At 42.0% G+C, this 14,689-nt stretch overlaps 1 protein-coding gene across 5 annotated transcripts in view; it reads right to left on the reverse strand.

The window, feature by feature from the left end:
- Positions 1 to 14,689, reverse strand: part of LOC146835331 (uncharacterized) — a 122,194-nt gene that overhangs the window by 10,008 nt on the left and 97,497 nt on the right. The window lies entirely within an intron of this gene.

Raw genomic sequence — 14,689 nt, forward strand, 5'->3', positions numbered from 1 at the left:
CAATGTGATGTTCGGGTCGAGGAAGCCTTTAATGAGATATGAATTTTCTTTCTTAGCAGCTATATTAAATAGGTTTGAGATAATGGAGAAAACCTTATCCCAAAAGGGGCCTACTGATTTGCAGCTGGAAATGAGGTGAGCAAGATCTCTGTTTTCTTCATTGCAGTTCCAACAGACAGGGTTCTCTAAAACGTTTAGTGTGTGTAGGGGAGAAGGTGTCCCAAAAACTTTGTGAATAAGCCAGAATTTCATTTGAGATAGTACTAACGAGATCTTTTGTGAGGTGACAGATTTCCATATGTTGTCTAGTTGGTCTCAGATGTGGGTGTAGAAGAATGAGTATCCCAGAATTCTGTTGCTCTCGTATTCATTCTCAACTCCATGGGTTGCATTAAGTGATATAATTTGGACTCCTGATGGCCTAGTATGTTAAATTTATGAAGGAGTGTTGGCAGGGACAGTTCTCTATAATGATGTTTAGATTTGGTAATAGCCTTAGATTCAGAAAAGTATAGAATTCTTGATCTATCTGGTATTGGGTTTGTTAGTTCGAGAAGGATAGAGAAGAGTTTCTGGATCCTAGTTGTTGAGGAAAGAAGAAGCCTCTGGTGATCAATGATTCCAAGTGTAGAGTCCGGCCATCGTATGTGAAGTTCAGGTTGTGCCAGAGAGAGGCTAAAGAGGAGAATTTCATCTGGGAAGGTAGTTTTTTTATCAGAGGTTAATAGGGCATTACTAGTATTTTTTAGAATGTATTTAGAAGTGGTGATATGCTTGCAGTTGGTTGTAAGTAGAGTAACAGGGTCTAGTTTATGCAATAGGTTTCTTTCAACCTCTAGCCACGTGGGGGTGTAGGTATCAGGTACTTGGAACCAGGAGGTACCCTTTTTAGCAGCTGTCTGGCAATCTCTAAAATTGGCTAAGTTGACGCCACCTAGAATTTTGGGCAGGCAGAGTTTTTTCAAGGATATTCTAGCTTTTTTACCTTGCCAAATAAATTGTGTTATTAATTTCTTTAATTTATGATGGAAATCATTTGAGAGTAGTAGAGGGAACGTATTGATTAAATAATTAATTATTGGCGTGATCATCATTTTTATTGTTTCTATCTGGCTCCACCCGGTGATGAATTTAGGTGACCAACTATCAAGTAAGTCTTTTGTTTTCTTTTCTGAAGAGTGAGTTTTTCATTATGTTTTATAGTGTTTCACAACTTTCCTGTGGAAGTTGATCCGTGTTATATTCTGGTTTTCTTGTACGTCAAGAAGGAGAGGTTCAAGCGCCAACAGGAATAAAAAAGGGAAAACTGGACTACCCGGTCTAGTACCTTTTTCTAATTTAAGTGGGTGCGACAGGAAAATGTTAGCGCAGATACGGGCACTTGGGTTGCTTTAAAAAACCATAATCATTGTTATAAATCCCTCTCCTAATGTTATGTTAAGGTGATTTATACCGCGCATGGCTGACCCAGCAACAGGGAGTCCCAGCTAGGTTAAGGGATTTCCTCGAGAAAGGTTCAGGATACTCTATCAAATGTTTTTTCAGATTCCAGTGCAATGGCTATAGAGGGCGATGCAGATGATTTTGCCTTATCTAGAACATGGCATAGGAGGGGGGTGTTATCGTTGGACATATACATTTTTTTTTAAAAATCCAACTTTGGTATTAATTATTAACTGTAGTAGATAAAGGTTTAGGCACTTGGCTACTCTTTTTGCATATATGTTGCAATCTAGGTTTATCAGGGAAATGTCTGTAATTTTCGGGAAGTGTAAGGGCCTTAACTTCTTTGGGTATCACTATTATTTTGGCTTCCGCCGTGGTACCGGTGACAGTTCCAGAGTTTGCTAAGTGGTTAAATAGATGTACCATAGTTGTCTGAAGTGACTGGGTGAATGTTTTGTAAAATGTGGCTGTAAAGCCGTCCAGGCCAGGAGCCTTGATTTCTTTGAGCATACCAATTACTTCAGTGATTTCAGTCAGAGAGATTGATTTTGATAGGGTAATTTTATTTTATTCAGATAAACGAGGTATATGTCACTTGTTTAGGTATTTCCTACATTGCTCTTTCGTTCTTTAGAATATAATATCATCATTAAGTTTTCTAAAGGTGTCTAGGATTTTCTTCAGATCTCATTTTTGCTATCTTTGATTACCATTATCGTTCGATGGTTCTGTTTGTGTTTAATGTATGAGGCCAACATTTTGCCTGCTTTATTGGCTTTGCGAAGTTTGAGGCCTCTAAATGTATTAATCCACAGCATTTTCAATAATTTTTGTTGTAATCATATTTTTCCTGTGTGAGTAGGGAGAGAGTAGTTTTATTTAGTTTAATGTTTGTTAATTCAAGCTGTTTGATTTCTTGTGCGGTGTTCCATGTTTTGTTGATTTTTGCTTTCCTATCGGGGGTTCATGGTGCAGCTATGAGAGCATGCAATAAAGTTTGTGTGTTTATAGGTGTTATCAACAATGACATTTTATACAGTTTCTTCAAATTTCCAAATGTTGTCTTGATTTGCTATATTATCGTTATTGAAATGCCATATCCTAGTTGGGGTTTTAGGGTTCGTTCTAGCTAGAAGTGTATTAATGCAAGAATGGTCAGAGATTAGTTTTGACAATATATTTGTTTGGTTTATTAGATGGGTGTGCGACCAGGAAATGCGGATGTATTTGATTCGAGTTGTACAGAGCAGAAAAGAAAGTGTAATATCTGGAGTCAGGATGTTGTAACCGCCAGGTGTCTTTCAAGATCATATTTAGAGCACATTTCTTTTAGGATTTTGTGGGATTTAGGTGGATGGTAATTACAGGTGGATTGGCGATCAAGGGTCGCGTCTAGTGGGAGACTGAAGTCACCACCTACAATTTCATTGGAGGATACATGACTAATCTGGTCTGTTATTTTATTCCTGAAGGAGGTATCATAGTTGTGCGGGATATATATAAATATATATATATCAAATAAATTATGCAAAAAAAGAAGCAGAGAACTCTGGGTAGTTCTCAAGTTTAGGTGGACAAAGCTATACCTCTCTGAAGAGCTCTAATTAGAGCGAAACACTGTGTCAGGGGTTGCTTTTACTCATTTCAGGTTGGCTTGGTTGGTATTTTACCTATTCAAAACTGTAATACTGAGCCTGGAGTGGCTTTTGTCATTTACAGCTCAGCATGGACAGCACTTGCTAGTCCTATGCTTAAAGACTTTGCTGTAGAAATGGCAAAAGACTTTGTACTTTTCTATCTCGGCGTGGATGGCACTGTGCTAATCCCATGCCTAAATACTTTGATAGAAAAGCAGACATTTGAGGTGAGCAGATCTAGAGTGTTGATGGTGTTGAGTGTGCTCTAACAGGAGCTGCTTTCCGCCTAAACTTGAGAACTACCCAGAGTTCTCTGCTTTTTTTTCATGTATATATATATATATATATATATATATATATATATTATCTACTGGCGGTCGCCAGTAGATAGTTATAGTTAGGACCGTGTTTCCATAGGAAATCCGCAACATTCTATTTGGAATAACTTTGGCGCCGATTGACGAATCTTCGTGAAATTTTCAAAATAGGTGGGGCGCTCCGCTCCGCTCCTTCCCTGAAAGTCTCGGGGGGATTCGTCAAGCGGGGGCCGAGAAAAAAGGGGGGTCCCAAAACACGTTTTCCCCATGCATTTTTCCATAGGACCTTTAGACACAGCTACAGCCCGAACGGCTGAACAGAATTACTTGAAATTTGGCAGAGAGGTAGCCATAAGGTCAAGGAAGTGCCTTTCGTAGGTCTGGTGTAAATCTGTTCAGTATTTCCTGAGAAAATAGCATTTAAAAGCATATATATATGTGGGCGGAGCCTAACCACACATCTCATCCTGAGATCTGATTGGCTGTCAGCACTTCATCCAAGAAGTGTTGGCAGCCATCTTGGGACCAATATACATGATAGCACCTCATTAAAAAGCATTGCAGTTAATAGAAGGTTTTAAGACTTTAGTTACATTATAAATCATTTGTTGATGGTACCATACTCATTTTAGGAATTGTGGTATGTTCTAAGGTGATTTCACCATGTGAAAAAGCCTTCTGCTGGGATATCATGATTGAGAGAAAAATATTTTCTCATGCTTTTATCACAGAGGTTTGGAAGGTGATCTGTAAGCTAAACTGAGAGCTTATTTTCTGTAAATTCACATTATCTTTCTCAGTCATGTGAGAATGAAGTCTGACATTCTCAGTAAAACATGTACACCCAACAAGGGCAGAGACTGTCAGTTGATTCCTTTGTGTTCTACTGCAGCTTCCCAGAGTGTTCCAAATAACAACTAGAGCGCTAACAGTCCTACTTTTGATAAACATATGGCACACCTGAAGCCATCTTGCTTGGATTAAAGTGGTAACTCTTAAAACATTTAATTTAAAAAGGAACAAAATGAGGGGGTTCATTTTTCCATAAAAAGTATGATTAGTGCTGCAGAAAGAAAAATTAGGGCACATTTTGAGTGACTTCTCAAATCCTCTTCTATTTCATTAAAAAATTCTGACATGCAGACTGAAACATGCACTTTCAATACCAGCAGCAGTTTTCCCTGGTGAGCAGTAGGTTTACTACAGTGATCTAATGAGCAAAAAGAGTGCTAACATTCTGAATTTATGGCAAATGTGTGACACATCTGAATGCCTTCTTGATGGAATCAAAGTAAAAAACTGAAAGTATTTCCTACTGAGGAGACTGCAGTAAATGAGGAAATTAGGAAACTTCATAACAAATAAGTCTCCCAAGATGGCCACCAGAGACAAAAGAGCCCAAATGTAGCCCAAATATCACCCAGATGTAGCCCAAGTATAGCCCAATGACAGAATGTCCCAGAATGTTCTTAAAAACAACTAGAGCGCTTACTGTCTTCATTATGACAAAAGTATGGCACACCTGAAGCCATCTTGATTGGAATAAACTGGTAACACTTAAAACATTTAATTTAAAAAAGAACACAATGATTGGGTTCATTTTGCCATAGAAATTATGATTAATGCTGAAGAAAGAAAATGAGGGCATATTTTGAGTGACTTCTCAAATCCTCTTCTATTTCATTAAAATATTCTGACATGCAGACTGAAACATGCACTTTTAATACCAGGAGCAGACTTCCATGGTGAACAGTAGTTTTACTACAGTGATCTAATGAGCAACTAGAGTGCTAACATTCAGAATTTATGGCAAATGTGTGACATATCTGAATACCTTCATGATGGAATCAAAGTAAAAAACTGAAAGCATTTCCTACTGAGGAGACTGCAGTACATGAGGAAATTAGGAAACTTCATAACAAATAAATCTCCCAAGATGGCCACCGGAGACAAAAGAGCCCAAATGTAGCCCAAAATCACCCAGATGTAGCCCAAATATAGCCCAATGACAGAAGTGTGCAAAACACTTATTATTTTGTGTTTTTGCAGTGTTATATAGTGCAGACTTGTCAGGTATTGGAGTGCTTTACATGAGCATTGGTTACATCACACAAGAACAAATTCATTTTGGTTGTAGACATGGGGGAGACTAAGTGATTTGACCAGAATCACAAAATGTCGAGCTGAAGCAGAAACTTCAACCTGGTTCCCCAGTTGCAAAGTCTGCAGTTCTGGAAGTAACACCACATCCTCTCCCCTAAGTGCAACATGCAATCAAGTGGTCAACTGGATAAAAAAACATAAATTTAACAAATAATTTAAAAGTGCGTTGTCGCTATTTGAAAACTCAGAAAATATGTCCTTATTTTAGTCTTTTAGAGCACTAACCATAATTTTGATGCCAATAAGACCCTCTCATATATGTAATCTCTAAAGGAAATGCTCTAGGTATTACAGTTTTGATTACATCAAGATGATGTCAGGCGTTCCACACTTTTGTAATAAATATAGAATGTTAGCAATCTAGTTGTTCATTAGGATACTGTTGAGAGGCAGAGGCCAGGGGCACGGACTCTGAAAATTGAAGGCAGGTAGGAGGGTGCAAAGGCAACAATTTAACCACACTGAGCAGGCAGGAAGGGCCGTGGAAGCACAACAGACTATGGAGGGCAGTGGAAAGGGGGGCAGGGGCAACAAACCAACAATACAGGACTTGCAAGAGAGGCTGTGGCAATGTGATAGACCATTGTGGGCAGAAGGAAGAGGCAATGGTAGTACAACTATACATGCCAACAGACCCGATTCAGCCAGGAAACGTCCAATGTTTTTAAGCTCAAATGGGCTTTATTTGATCTGTCTCCTGTCTACAATCTCCTCTTTTTCAATGTAACTCAAAGGGGAAAGGTGCACCAAACTGACCCTACAGGGCAGGCATCAGGGTTTGCAGCAGCACAATACACCACACAGCGCATGCGGGACGGGAGTGCAGCACAACAATCCATAGAAAGCAAGAGGGAGGGGACAGGACCATGCACATGGACAACAGAGAACAGATGGGAAAGAGTAGGGGTATGCACATGTAAACAGAGGGCTGGGGGCAAGGGGGCAGGGCAGGAGCAGCAAGATAGCCATGGAGGTCAGGCAGGATGGGCACTAGAAGCAAGACACACCATGAAGAGCAACAGTGAGACTGTGATGGCATACACACAGACCATGGAGGGAAGGTGAGGTGGGAGGGGGTCAGGGGCAGCTAACTGACCACACAGGGAAGGTGGGAGGGGCCATGGCAGCACAGAAGACCATGCATGACAAGTGGGAGGGTTAGTGGCAGCACAATGGCTATGATGGGCAAGAAGGAGGGTGCAGGGGCATGCACAAAGGACGATGGAGGATAGAAGGGAGGGTCAGGACCTGTGCACAGACAAGAAAGTTCAGGGGAAGGGGCCTCACAACAGACCACACGGGGCAGGCAGGAGGAGCAGTTGCAGCACAACAGACCAGGGAGGGCAGAAGGGTGTGGCAGTACAATGGACCATGTAGGACAGGAGGAAGAGGATAGGGGCATGGCATGTGGACAGGCAGGGTGGAGGTGGCAGGGACAGGTTACAGTCATCTGACAATGCTAGGCAGGTGGGAGGGGAGTGGCAGCTCAACAGAACACTCAGAGTAGATAGGAGTGGCAGGTCCATGGGACATGGTGGGCAAAAAGGATGGAGCAGGGGCATGCACAAAGACATCGGAGGGCAGGGGGAAGGAGAATAGGGGCAGCAAGCTAAGCACAGAGTTTAAGCAGGAGGTCAATGATGGGGCATATAATTGGGCAATGGAGGGCAGGAGGAGTGGACTGGTACATCATACTAAATTGAGGGCAGTGGCAGCACATCAGACTATGCATGGCACGAGGGAGGAGGCTAGTCCATGGATTCACACAACAGAGGATAGGGAGGAGGGGGATGGGGCAGCAAGCTAACTGTTCAGAGAAGGCGGGTATTAGGAACTTTATTGTTTTTAAAACATTGTGTCTGTGCGAACTACTTAAAATATGAACAAGTATGCAGCATAATCTCACTTTTATTCAGGAAGAAGAGGACGTTTGTGACTGTGACTCCGGGCTCACTTGGCAGAAACACCCCCTGACCCTCCACCCCCTATCGCAAAATGTAATGCCCGTGAAAAGGGTAGGTGAACACAGTGTTATATAGAACATAGTCCTGAGAGCACGATTGAAAATGAAAACTAGATATAGTGCATGGTATAAACTATGCACCAAAAAGTGTGATATAAGATGAACTGGGCGTGAAATATAATATGCAATACATTGTGTGCAATGACAGATTCATTGGAGAGCGCGAGATAGCACAGGCACTAGCGCGTGCTATGCGATATGCGCCTTGGAGTGTAATATGCACAGGGCAGTGTTGTGTAACCTAACTAGTCTCTAAAGTTGTAATATAAAATATGTGCTGGGGAGTGTAACGTTGCATATGCACTGTGACAAAGATATGGATCCCAGATTGTAATATGTATGGCATAGCACTGTGCGTTATAACATAGGCATCGAGGAAGGCACGTTTGATAGGGCAATATAACCCATGCGAAGACAAGTGTGGCATGACATATTCACGGGGTGGTGTTACAGTGCACATGGGCTAGAGAGTGTCATAGCATATGCACTAGCTAGTGGAATACAACACAGAGGTGTGTGGCACTCGGCAGGCAATGGTGGGTGTAACACAGCATTGGGCTCTGTCAGGAGCGCGCTGTGACTCTCAAGTGATGTTCGTCCCATTTCCAGAGAGTAAAATAAAAAGTATTACACATCCGGCAGTGGATGTGTGTTTTATTAACCGCGAGGGGGGTTTCTTGCATAGTTTTGGTCGAATTTTTGTCGAATCCCCTTTGAATGGCTTGGTGTGCATGTGTATTAAATGTGCCCGTCAATAGCTATCCATGTTTGTATAAATAAACGACAAGGGTGTATACCGGGATTAGGCACGGTAGGGCATCAGACATGTCAGAGCTTCACTAGTGGTGTAAATACATTCCACGTGGATTCATTGCATACATAGTCGCCTTTTAATGAATATCACGCAAATCGTCATGGTGATAGGTACGTACGGTTTGTCCAGCATGTCCTAGGTGTGTCTATAAATATATATTTTTAAAAAATAACAAAAAACAGTGGCCGGCCCTGGGGATTGGGGTCAAAAAAATATAATTAGGAGACAGGCCCTGGGGGATGGGGTCATCAGGGCCAATAAATTAGAATAAGAAGGGGAACCACACAGCCCCCCTTCTTAAAAAATTAAAATAAATAAAAGACTGGCATCGTGCCGGAGGCCATTCCCCCTCCGTGCAGCACTCTGCAAATGCGCCCCCAACAGGCATCTCCAGTATGCGCCAGGGAGCTGCGCTGCAGACAGGTGTTCTGAGGCCAAGCCCCTTTTTACACCTCTCTGCAACGCAGCTCTGTGGCGCTTACTGGAGGTACCTAGTGGTCTAGTTTGACCCTAGGGACCCTTAGGATTCAAGGGGACTTAATCTCTCAACTTAGGACAGCCACAGGGCGCGTTTACACAGTGGTGAAGGGAGGGGACGGGGCCTGAGGTGACGTGTGCAAACACGCACTATGGCACGTTTTAAATTGGGGATATAATTTCCCTTCAATACTGAGGGACCCTGGGGGCTAACTAGCCCACCAAGTGCTTCCAGTAAGCGCCACTGAGCTGCATTGCAGAGAGGTGGTCCAGGCCGTGCTACTTTTTACACCTCTCTGCAACGCAGCTCTGTGGCACTTACTGGAGGTACCTAGTGGGCTAGTTGGACCCTAGAGACCCTCAGGATTCAAATGAACTTAATCTCCCAACTAAAAACGGACACAGGGCGTGTTTACACAGTGGTGAAGGGTGGGGACGGGGCCTGAGTTAACGTGTGCAAAAACGCCCTGTGGCCTGTTTTAAGAGGTAGTTTTAATCCCCATGCCCTATTATATACTAGGGGCTTACAGAGGAGGTCATGCTAATCACAGGGGGACCCCAACGCATAATGTTCCCTAATGTATGTAGGTGTTTTCACTGTATTCTAAGTGTCTTTTAACATAGCACTGGCTCTAGGACTGGTTAGTCAGACTCAGTTACCACCAGTATCCGTCTGAAAAAGTTGAGGGTACAGGATGATTTTGCAACAAGGCTTCTTTCTGCTCTTCTTTTTGTTCTTTCTGCACGTTATCCTTCTTCCTGCACTTATCTTCGTATTTGAGGACTTCTGTTGCTTCTTTCTGCACTTCTTTTGTTTCTTTCTGTGCATTTTTTCTTCTTTCTTCACATGTCCTATCTCTGTAGGCATAGTTAGAAATTAGCATTTAAAAAACCTTTGAAATTCACAGAAAAAACCATAGGTTTCAGGGACGTTATAGTTAGGAATTAGCATTTAAAAAACCTCAGAAATTCACTGAAAAAACCATAGGTTTCAGGGGTGTTATAGTTAGCTGGACTTTTCACTTGTACAAAACCATTGAAATTCCCCCGTTATAGTTAGTTCAGCTAACTATAACTCGCGCGCCCGCAATGCACTGCTGATGACGTCACATATTATATCACTCATGACATGGTCAGTGACATCACTCATGACATCACTGATGACATCTCAAATGACATCACTGATGACATCACTGATGACATCATCCTTGTGATAGAGTGGCAGACCTCCTCTCACCCTAATATAACCTTTGATACACACATTCAAAAATAGAGACAAAAATTTTCAAAACAATGGACATACCAATACCAGTTACAACAACCTCTTCAGTAATTCTAAGATCCACATACACATCCACTCATTCACCAACAGTCCTATACAGTCACTCATACATGTACTCACTCATCATATGTACTCATACACCTATACATCCTGTTACACAATGCCACTCATCCATAGAGTTACTCACACACATAGTCACTCATGCTAATAAAGAATCAAACATACATTTACTTGCATATACAGTTATACACACACCACCACACTTACTTCTACGGAAACGTACACATACTTAGTCTTTTAAACAATCACTTATAGAAACACATACTTATTCATACAGGAACTCTTTCAATCTCTCACTCTCACATATACTCACATATATACACCAATAGTCACATATACTAGTTTAAAACATATGTAGGTACTCATAAAGACACTATTGAGACAGTCATTCACTCACTAACACACCCAAACACACACTCGTCCACCCATACAGTCCTGCACACATGCTGTGTTCAACACATACAAACAGTGAGTCACTCATTCATGCACCTATGCACTACGTAATACCCCCCACCGAACCATGCAGACACTCAGACTGATACTCAAAAAACCAACTAATAACCTATATAGACACCCATGTAGCTACTCACCAACCCATGCAGCCACTTATACACAAAATGAGACTGATACAGATATTTACATATTTAAACATTACTCACTAAGCCATGTATTCACTATGATACACTTAATCAGTCAGTTACACAATCAATTTTTCAAAAACAAATCATCCATTTAGACACTTATATACCCATTTATTCTTCCCTCGACCTTGAGATATACATATATAAAACATATTTAATTTTCAGAAAAACACACATTCACTGGATGATGTCATCAGTGATGTCATCAGTGATGTCATTTGAGATGTCATCAGTGATGTCATGAGTGATGTCACTGACCATGTCATGAGTGATGTAATATGTGACGTCATCAGCAGTGCATTGCGGGCGCGCGAGTTATAGTTAGCTGAACTAACTATAACGGGGGAATTTCAATGGTTTTGTACAAGTGAAAAGTCCAGCTAACTATAACACCCCTGAAACCTATGGTTTTTTCAGTGAATATATATATATATAGTCACTACAAAAAGCACCCGCACCCGCAATGCACTTCTGATGACGTCACATATTACATCATTCATGACATGGTCCGTGACATCAGTGATGTCATTTGAGATGTCATCAGTGATGTCACTGACCATGTCATAAATGCTGTAATATGTGACGTCATCAGAAGTGCATTGCGGGTGAGCGAGTTATAGTTAGCTGAACTAACTATAACGGGGGGAATTTCTATGGTTTTGTACGAGAGAAATGTCCAACTAACTATAACGTCCCTGAAACCTATGGTTTTTTCAGCAAATTTCTAAGGTTTTTTAAATGCACATTTTTAACTATAACGTCCCTAAAACCTATGGTTTTTCAGTGAATTTCAATGGTTTTTTAAATGCTAATTTCTAACTATAACGTCCCTGACACCTATGTTTTTTTCAGTGGATTTCAAAGGTTTTGTAAATGCTAATTTCTAACTATAACATATCAGTCGCATTTCCAGAGTGGTGGAGAACGTTGAGCATGGCCTCCGAAACACCTCTTAGCAATCCCACTGTGTGGGATTTACTGGAGGTAACAGGAGGAGTAGTTAGCCCCCAACATCAACCTTGGGGGCCAACTATCCTTTTTATTACCACCAGTAAGTTCCACACAGCAGGATTACTAACTTCTTATATCAGGCCCACCCCCCTCCCTGCGCCACTGTGCAAACGTGCCCCCTAGCGGCACAAAGCTGCGTTGCAGAGATGTGCTTCAAGGCCACGCCCCTTTTTATACCTCTCTGCAATGCGGTTCATGGGCGCTAACTGGAGGTACCTGGTGGGCTAGTTGGACCCGAGCGACCTGAGGGATTCAAGGGGACTTAATCCCCCAACTTACAATGCGTCAGAGGGCCCGTTTGCACGGTGGTGCAGGCAGGGGGCGGGGCCTGATGTGACATGTGTGCAAGCACGCCCTGTGGCGTGTTTTAGGTTGGGCAATTAAGTCTTCGTGAATCCTGAGGGTCCCTGGGGGCCAACTAGCCCACCAGGAACATCCAGTAAGCGCCACAGGGCTGCGTTGCTGAGAGGTGGTCCGTTGCCACGCCTCTTTTTACACCTTTCTGCAACACAACTCTGAGGCACTTAGTGGAGGTACCTCGTGGGCTAGTTGGCCCCCAGGGACCCTCAGGATTCAAGGTGACTTAATCCCCCAACAGGGCTGGACTGGGAACTGAAAGCAACCCTGGCAAATTTTTCCAGACCAGCGCCCGCCCGGCACGTAGCGAGTGAGCGCAGCGAGTGTGCAAAGCTGACCGTTACTATGGGGGTTTGGGGGGGGGGGGGGGTTCTCCCCCCAAGAATATTTTGGAAAACAACAGACCAAAATGGTGAATTTTACAGCACATTTTACATTACATATTCAATTGCATCAACTTTCAAAGCACAGTAAATAGTAGATGATGACCTTACAGAGCACCAGGTTACCCACCCAGTCATACGTACCCATAGACACTCACTGACGGACTCTCCCACTCACTCTCACTGATAGACTCTCCCACTCACTCTCACTGACAGACTCTCCCACTCACTTTCACTGACAGTCTCCCACTCACTCTCACTGACAGACTGACTCTCACTGACAGACTGACTGACTCTCACTGACAGACTCTCCCACTCACTCTCACTGACAGACTCTCCCACTCACTCTCACTGACAGACTGACTGACAGACTCTCACTGACAAATTCTCACTGTCAGACTCTCACTGACTCACTCTCCGACTCACTCTCACTGACTCACTCTATCACTGACTGTAGTACAGAAGGTCCCCGAATGTAGCTATCTTTGTACCGAATATGACCACCATCTCTGTGCTTCTGTACTACAAAATATGCAATGATTGTAGTACAGAATATGCAATAAGTGTATTAGAGAATGTAATTGCTACTCTACCGAATGAAGCTATTGTACTACAGAATATGTCATAATTTCACTAAAATATAAGGCTATTATTGCATTGTAGAATGGCCATTAATGTAATGATGTTTCGTACATGGTATATGTTCATTATTGTACTACAGAATGGTCCCATGACTACTCTACAGAATATGCTGTAATTGTATTACCAATGCAATCACTCTCCTACAGGAATGAGGCCACAACTGTACTAGAGACTATGTCATCATTTCACTAAAGAGAATGGCTATTATTGCCCTACAGAATAGGCATTAATTCACCGCAAAACATGCTGTTATCCTACTGTAGTAAATGTGCATTATTGTACCACCACAGAATGTTGCCATGGCTGTACTGAAGAATGTGGCCACAGCTGTATAGAACATGCGTATCGACTAAAACTATCAATCAAATATTCTTTATCTAAACTATCATCCCACTCAAATGTGCTTAAACAATCAAAGATGGCAGCACAGACACACAAAAATAACCACGCGCGCAGAAAGGCAAACAAGAGGCAACCAGACATTTAATTACACATGGAAACTCTGTCAGACAAGCATTTAGACACAGAGGCAGACACAGTCATGGTGGTGCCATTTTAGCACACAATGTAGCTAGACACAAAGATCCAGACAGATACAATCACAGAGAGACAGTGTACACACTGTGACAGACATACACGTCGCAGCCAGAAAAACAGTGATACGGTTATATCCCAATAAATATATTAATATGTAAGTAAAATGTTAGCTACCAAGTGAACTACTCTCCTCATGGTTATTAAGTAGTTTGAAAACTACTGCAATTGTCTTTTTTGTATAGCTGAATTTTATATTAATGACATAGTAAAATTTATTTTTAATTTTGTATAGTCATTTTGAAATTAATGATGCTGTAAAATGTTTTTTAGATTTGTATTTTTACGAGTATGTTTTTACTTGGTGATGTAAATGATCATAAATTGATCGAATAAATTACTTCCTATTAATATGTGTAAACAACACACACGATGCCACAGTGGTATACAAGTCAAACACATGCTCAATCAGATGTACAGACAGCACGGAACCAAAGTGACACACAGCAAAGACACAGTGTCACACAATACATACACAATGACATAAAACATGCACATGGTGACACTGCAGCATACAGCACAGATAGAGTGAAACACAGATTAAAAGGACAATGAAACAGAAAACAGTCACACAACACACAGTACAGGGCAGGCGCATAGTGATACAAAGCTCATAAGTCATGACGCGCAGCACGGACAGTGATGGACACCACACAGCACAGGGATGCAGCAGAGACCACATCACAGCAAAACACACATCTGTGGCATGCACACACCTGTTGCTGCTGAAGACACCACTGTCACAACAACATCTAACACACCCAGAGTGTACCACAGCCACAACTTTACCACCAGACCTCAGCCTGGTCTGTTCCTGCCTGTGGAAATGATTATTAATGCTC

The sequence above is a fragment of the Triturus cristatus genome, chromosome 4_2 (genome assembly GCF_964204655.1).
Source record: "Triturus cristatus chromosome 4_2, aTriCri1.1, whole genome shotgun sequence".
Classification (NCBI taxonomy): domain Eukaryota; kingdom Metazoa; phylum Chordata; class Amphibia; order Caudata; family Salamandridae; genus Triturus; species Triturus cristatus.